Here is a 7,834-nt window from a genome sequence, read left to right on the forward strand (position 1 = left end):
GAAGCAGACTGATTAAAAGTAGAAAGAGCGTCGGAACACGAGGATATCTGATTTGTACGAGGGAGGCGTAGACCCCGGGTATTAATCAGATTGCCGAGTGTTTTGATGTCCTTTCTCTTTTGTATCATAGTCAAACATAAAAACACGTTCCCTGTTGTCACAATAATAAGTCCCAGAAAAGGTAACGAATGAACAAACATCTGAATATGATATTTCTATCGCTATCCCTTTTTATGTTGTCCCGAACATATGAGCCAATCAATGGGCATGCTCTGGAGTGTGGGTAACTAATACCTGCACTCATATACATATAACGCACTGTGCATGTATATGTTTACGATTAAATCTAACACATTTTCAACAGGCTATGATACAATTAAGTTTTGTAGAACGTATGTGTATTTGAATTAATTATGTTTATCAACCGTAACACATTTATGTCTAGGCTAAATTTAAACACGTGTCTTTCCTGGCATAAAGGCAATTACTGTCAGACAATTTCGGTGTTTTAATTATTTTTTCTAAATGTAAATTATCGTCTGTGTCCATCACACTCTCCTACATGCTTGAAACTGGTTTAAATAACGGTATTGCTTTCACTCCGACAAAATAACCTTGCGACACTGCACAAAGAATCTACATTTGTTTTCTAATATTAGATACATTTGTATCAATATAAAACATCCTAAGTGTATTCAGACGTGCATATTTTTCCCGCGCTTCAACGAATCAGGCAAAGTTGTACGTGTATATGATTGTACCGAAATAGAGAGTTAACATTGCGATTGACGTTATATTCACATAATAAAATCTTTCTTTCTGTTTTGAATATTAATCTAGCCAACAAAGCCCATGAAGGTTCTTATATGGATTGTTTCGGAGGACTAAAAACAAAACAATGTCAATGCTATCCCCAGTTTACAGGTTTCAAGACCACCTTGTTAACCCTGACAAGGAACAGTAAATTTGCATGTATAGCCTCTTAGCTTTACCATTTACCTCTTAATATGCTTTTCTGTATAAAGCATGAGGCTTTGCGTAACTCTATTAACGGGCTTTAAAGTTCAGCTCTAAAACAAAACAAAAATGAAGAACAACATAAATCAACTGAAAATTATCTAAACGACAACGATGATGAAATTGAAAGGAAATCCTCTTTGACAATCAATATTCACGATTTTAACATGTATTTTTTTCACATATATAAGTTTATAAAAAAGCTTAAAGGAGTTTATGTTACTTCGGCTTGGATATTATAAATATAAACTTGAGATGAATTTGATTACATTAGGGTTAAAAATGTAATAAGTTATAAAGATATCTTTATTGTATTCCAAAGATTATTATGCCTTTTCGTAATATTTGAATTGTAAGAACTCAATCACATGTAGCTGCTATAAAACTGTATTCTTTCCTTTATATTTATGAATATTCTATGCTGTACTGAGACTGAACATATAAAGAATTAAGTCAGCAAATTTTGTTTGAACATGCAAACAGTGGTTTGATTCATTATTCCATGTCGGAGAAAAAAAACAGTTTAGAATTAATCCTGGCAATATTTTTAGGTTATGGGGAAAGTATTAAATGAATTAGACCGGGCAGATATGGAGAAGATATAGTAAACCATTTTGCAGTGACAAGTTAATTGAGAAGCTTGTTAAAATGGGCATCAGTTTATATTCTTGCACTGTTTCGTCGGAACCTTTTTTATCTGAAGTAGGTGCACATATCAAAAATATTCAAAGCTGACATCGTGATTATAGTCTGTATGATTCTAGAATTCTAGAGTTCTCTTTTATATTTTAATGTTTGTTTTCCATTTGAACTCGTAATAAACCCGTTAATTGGATACTATATGGCTTCCGGTTGTCAATATTATTTAACAATATAGACATTTGCGTAAATACGATGCTTGGTTTCGCTTTCTGTATCTTAATAAAGTTATTAGAAATGCGATATTGTGACAAGATTAATGTAAAGCCATATTATGCCTCAGAAACGAATATGTTTCTCCTTTAGAAAGGGCAAGCATATTTTGTATAATGTTTAAATGTTTTAGAGCACTTTGATGTTTTATCACTAGAAGAAAATTGAGCTAATTGTAGAATAATTCGTCCTAAAAATAGCAAAGAAAGGTTAAGAAAGAAGTTACTTTTTGACACCTAAATACTCTATTAAATACTACCTGTACTTACTTTCCCCCCCCCCCCCAAAAAAAAAAAAAAAACAAATAAAAAAACAGAAAAAATGTGCAAAAAGATGGAGAAATGGTTCAGGTACCTTACCAGTGAGTAACGATAACAAGATATCACAACAGAATCTATTTAAAAGTAGAATAAAAATATTTATATGATATAATTGGGTAATAATGGTATGTTTACAAAATGGAAAATTTTGATGTAAGTTTAGTTCGCGTATCAGTCTGTGAAAAATTTTACTAAGTACATATTGGGAACAAAAGCTAGTGTCGTTTTTCCATGACGGGAGGAGATTAGAAATCTAAACTTCGGAATTTATTGATATTATATGCTCTGTCTACGTCATAAAAATCCAGTGTTCGACACATTTGTGCAATAATACTTACACTTGCCATTTTGTAAGAATAAAACTCGACCTTTATCAAGTAGATTTCGCATTCGGCAACTGTAGAGTTGTTACTCTTTATTGCTTTCAACCCATCAATAATTTACTGATATAATCAATATATAATCAATATAATCATTATTACAGAAAGATTAATTTATACACTTATCAGATATGCATGAAGTGTAAGTAACAAAGCAAATCAGCTACAGATATCCAACCTGAAGATCACAATAAAGGCATAATTAAAATATCTGTAGTATCGAATGAAAGACATTTGTCCCGAATAATGCATGGCAGGAAACACAGAAACTGGAAACAAGTCTTCACAGTTTGTCCATATACACTTATTTTGTGGACAATTCATATTTATGTTAAATAAGTGTACAGGAAATTGCTTTGAGGAGATCAGATTTATGGTTTGAAATATAATAATAATAATTGAACCGTGCCATGACATAACAAACATAGTACGTTTGCGACCAACATGGATCCAGACCAGCCAGCGCATTCGCGTAATCTATTCCATGCTGATCGCAAACGCACTATGTTGGTTTTGTCATGGCGCGGCTCATATGTATATAGTCTCGTCATATAGACTTATGTAACGGATGAAAACCTTTTAGTTTTTGTTCATCTAACTCACTAAGGTTTGTTTAGTAGTAGTATTTATCTTTTTCGCGGTTAAAATGGTAACAAAATTTGTTGTTAAGAGATTCAAGTTATTTATTTATTTATTTATTTATTTATTTAAAATTATTCATATCCAGGGGATCATGTTTATTTTTCTTTAATGAGCAAACATTGATTGCTAGTGCAAGACATTTTAATGTTTATGTAATATAACTTTTTCTAAATTATAAATACTAAAATACAGTAACTGTATTGTGCATCTGAACACAGATGTGTTATGCAGTTTTGATATATAAACATTGATCATAATACACACGTTATACGAGTATACTATCACTCTACTCACAAATACAGTCTTTAGCAAAAGATAAATGCCTCCAGTGAGGTTTGAACTCACGACCCCTGGTTTACGAGACCAGTGCTCTACCACTGAGCTATAAAGGCTTATGAACAACGATGAGTTTTTTTTAATAGTTTATTTATCATCATAAACTGAAACTTTTTTTGTTTAATGTATCGCTCTAATATATTTAATACGAACTCATTTATTCCCCTGAAATATTTACTTATTCAACTGATAGTCGTTAATCGCTTCGCCATTCAATCATCTGACTCAGCTTTTAGTTATTCGGTTTTAGATCTCATTCGATTCGAATTGTTTTTACTGATATAACTTTTAAAGTTCGTGTTTTTCATTGTATGTGGTATTTGTGGAAAATTTTGAAAACTGTCACGACAATCGAGTTGCAATGCACAAAAAGACAGATCTACCAGCTCAATGTAACTACAACCATGGTTGGATAGGATTTTAACTCTTCTTCCGTCCAAAATGTGTTCGCTTTTCCTGTTTGATACCTTATCGTTAATATTGCGCAAGAAGACTTACTTTGAAATTATCGGCAGCATCTATCCTCTCTTAAACGCGTTTCGGTGTATCTATACTAAGTGTAATGGTGATTCTGTCTTTCTTTACTAAAAGATGACCGCCTCCGTGGTCGAGGGGTTAGAGTCGATGACTTCTAATCCAGTTACCTCTCTGACGTGGGTTCGATCCCAGGAAGATGCTTTGGTAGTTTAGCGCGGAAGTAGGTAGTCTAGTACTGGTGTAACTCTCCAGGAACGATTGTTAGGAAACTACCCGCATATTGACTGAAATTTTGTTGGGAAAAGGCGTAAAATGAAAGAAACAAACAAAACAAAATACTAAAAGATGTAAACCTTAATATAGAGAGTAAAACGGAATCGCTAAAGGATGTTTGAAAGTGTTACAGGGCTCAGTTTAAGTAAGTTTGATATTGACAGTAGCCGCCTTGTACCGGCTTAAGTAGAATTCAACAAACATGAAAATGGTGAAACGTGGAATTTGCAAACATCTCTCATTTATTGAATGTTTTGTTCCGTTTTAAATTTAATTACAGTAAATTACTGCCATAATATTTTTGATTTAATTTCAAATGAGTTAAAGGAGTTCAAATCGTTATTCTTGATCTTAGATTTAAAAAAAGCAACTAACAGATTAAAACATTTTTTGTCAAGATTTAATTTCAGTTAGATTAGTTCTTAGAAAAATCTAATTGGAAAGAAAAAAGCGTGCAGAAAATCATTAATATTCAATTTTTATTGTCTTTCAGATACCTTGTTTAAGCTCGTAGTTGTTCTTTAATTTAAACTTTGAAATGAGTTGTGGAAGAAAACTTGTTATTCTAATAGCAAATGTCACAGTGACAAATATTTCATGAATAAATCAAACAGAAATAAGTTATTCTTGAACGAAATTGTTAGCATTATTATTAAAACTTTTTTTGTTGAACAATTTGTGTTTTAAGCGCGTTTGTGAATTATTTACATTTGATCAGCAATTTTATTTTTTTAAAGCGTCCTTTGATGATTTGTTTTGAATATTGAAATTGTATTAAAGTACCCATATGTATGAGTTATAAAGGCCTTTTTTAAAATTATGCGAATGCAAAGCAAAGTAATGTACATGTTTAATGATTAACTTGTTAATTCATCAGATACTTCTTAACTTAAGTTATGACATGATGTTTAACACTTGAGGCAAAGGGTTTAGTAGTTAGATCTAAGCTCTTACCTACACGTTTTGAAAAAAGAAATCATAATGTGTATGTCCGTAAAAAGTGTGATGTATCTAAAGGCCACAACAGTATTAAAACTAAGATGTACAGGCAAATCTTAATGTGTGAAGGCTACTATGTCTTGATTTCGAAAACTATAAAAATCTGGAAACAAAGTGATCCCTCGGAAGCATAAATCACAACAAAATTACATAAGAATTGCAGACTCGGTTTGATTGAGTCTGTACATGAGGGATAATGAATGAGTGCAACATCCCTCACGCCCCCTAGCACCGGCTTGAGCGGTACTCAATTCTCAACACTTAATAGTGCTGGCATCAATGATCCCGAAGGACCAGAAAAATATAACAACACTGAAGTGAAGTACGGGGCATCTTTTTACAGCTGCCACACAGCACTTGACACCTAAAAGTCTAGATGTAAGGGATAGGATATGTTCTATTGCTTTTTGGCAGCTATTGTGAATGAGCATTTTGTATGGAAGTCAAAACACATTTTTGTTTACATGTTGCTACTTTAATGACAATTTAATTCACATTTATCTGTTTTTCTTCAGGGCCAAGCATTTTACAATCTCCAAAGCAATTATTCAAACGTTATTTAATTTATGTTTTTTATTTCTAAAGATGTAACATTTATTTGTTTCTGTGAAATAATGTTCCTTTAAATTTGTTGTATAGCCTTCCCATATGAAAACCTCATTTGGATTGATTTTATGTCTCATAGAAACAGGGTCATCGTTGCTGAAAATAGAGAATTGGTGTCTGGTTGATAATAAAAGTGTTTTAAGAGTGAGATATTCAAAACAAAACCTGGTGTATAGCAAGCTTATTAGAAGACTTAGCTTCGAATTGCTCTAGGGCCTCCCTAGAACCTAGGTAAATATAATAATAATTTTCAATCTGCTGTTATCATTACAAAATGCATGCTTATTTCTTTTTTTTTCTTCAGTATTTATAATTTGCATAGCACAAAGTTACATACATTGTAGCACTTTTCTAGAACAAAACTTTTTACAATGGTTCTATTTGAAAACCTGGTTTCGAAGCGTTCATATGTTTCTTGCCTTCAGTTATTTCTTTAATTTTGCAAAACCATTAGGAGGCATATGAATCTTCAAGTACTAAAATAACTTCTTTTTCAAGTACTGTGCAGTAAAATCATTTAATAATTTGGGGATCCGGCGTATGATAACATTATTTAAAGAAGCATTTAACAAAGGTTTTGCAAAGACCTAACAAAGATAACAGCTATTTCTCATCGGTCATATCAGAATTGTTGCTAAAACTTTAAAAAAAATATGCATTCAATCTAAACGCAAATAGATAAAAAATGTATTTTCTTCTGATATTCCCAAGAGTAATTAGCAACAGGATCTTAACCAACCAATACACTTACAAAAACATCCTTGATCGTATTAAAAATCTGCGATCATATTTCAATCTTGTTTCGTTCACAAATTGGTATTGTAAAATGTTTCCCTTTTTTTGTTCTTTAGATGAAATTCAAGCTAACGAACTCGTTACTCAGTATGCTGTCGTACTGCTAGATTCAAGATTTTGATAGCAAAGCAATTTTTGACAACTTATTTACATAAAGACAGTTTCTATACGATGTGCTTGCATTCAATTTCATAACATAATTCACAAATAACATCCGTCCCTTTGTAAATACATAGAGGTTTTGTGATTAAGATTCTCCTTTAGCAGAAAAAAAATAAAAAAATATATCTGTGTCATGTGTAATATGTTTGTAATAAAATAATATATGTTTCTCAGACTAAAAACAAAATGAAAGTTTTTGATTTGTATTGTAATAAAATAAAATATGTACAGTACAAGAGGCAAGTTTTTTATTTGTAAAACAATTTAAATTTGACAGAGAGTTAGTCCCCTTCTATTTTATGCTCTTATGTCTCGTTTATCTCAAGTAAGTAAATGCAACCAAATAATATGGAAGAGTGTATATCTGGTTTGCAAGTAAACGATGTTGTTCTTCGTTGATTTTAATATCTGAACTTCTCGATCCCATTAAAAGGTTATATTCATGGATTGCTTCGCGCTTTAAAAAAGCCTTTTTTAAAAAAGGGTTTCTAAGTCCAAGCAGTTTATAAGCTTTTATAATGGACGACTTTATCTTACAGTATCGACAGTTTTGTTAATAGTTCAGTTGTTTGTTTGTTTGTTTTGTGTTTTTGTTGGGGTTTTTTAATAGAAAATGCATTGTTAAGAACCATTTTCTCAATCAAGGTTATATAATGCTTGAATATATAAGTGAACGAAATATTCAATATTCTTAGTCTTCTCTTAAAAGTGTCTAGTAATAGTTTTGATAGGACACTTTAATTCCATAAAAAAATAGTAAGATAAAGAAGAAACCAAAGTATTTGGGGAAATAACCGTTTTTCAGATTTTCAGGCTTATCGAATATCTTAGTAGATGTACCTTTAATAAACTGAACTTTGCATTTATACAACAAATAAAATGGAATAAAACTTACTTTTATTTTCTAAAGAAAAA

General features: G+C 31.4%; 1 non-coding gene across 1 annotated transcript; it reads right to left on the bottom strand.

The window, feature by feature from the left end:
• Positions 1-3,591: 3,591 nt before the first annotated feature.
• On the bottom strand, positions 3,592-3,663 carry Trnat-cgu (transfer RNA threonine (anticodon CGU)). The gene has a single exon. It is a non-coding gene; the product is annotated as a tRNA-Thr (tRNA).
• Positions 3,664-7,834: the final 4,171 nt, after the last annotated feature.

Source organism: Ruditapes philippinarum, unplaced genomic scaffold, assembly GCF_026571515.1.
Source record: "Ruditapes philippinarum isolate M1 unplaced genomic scaffold, ASM2657151v2 ctg8050_1_1_1_1, whole genome shotgun sequence".
NCBI lineage: Eukaryota > Metazoa > Mollusca > Bivalvia > Venerida > Veneridae > Ruditapes > Ruditapes philippinarum.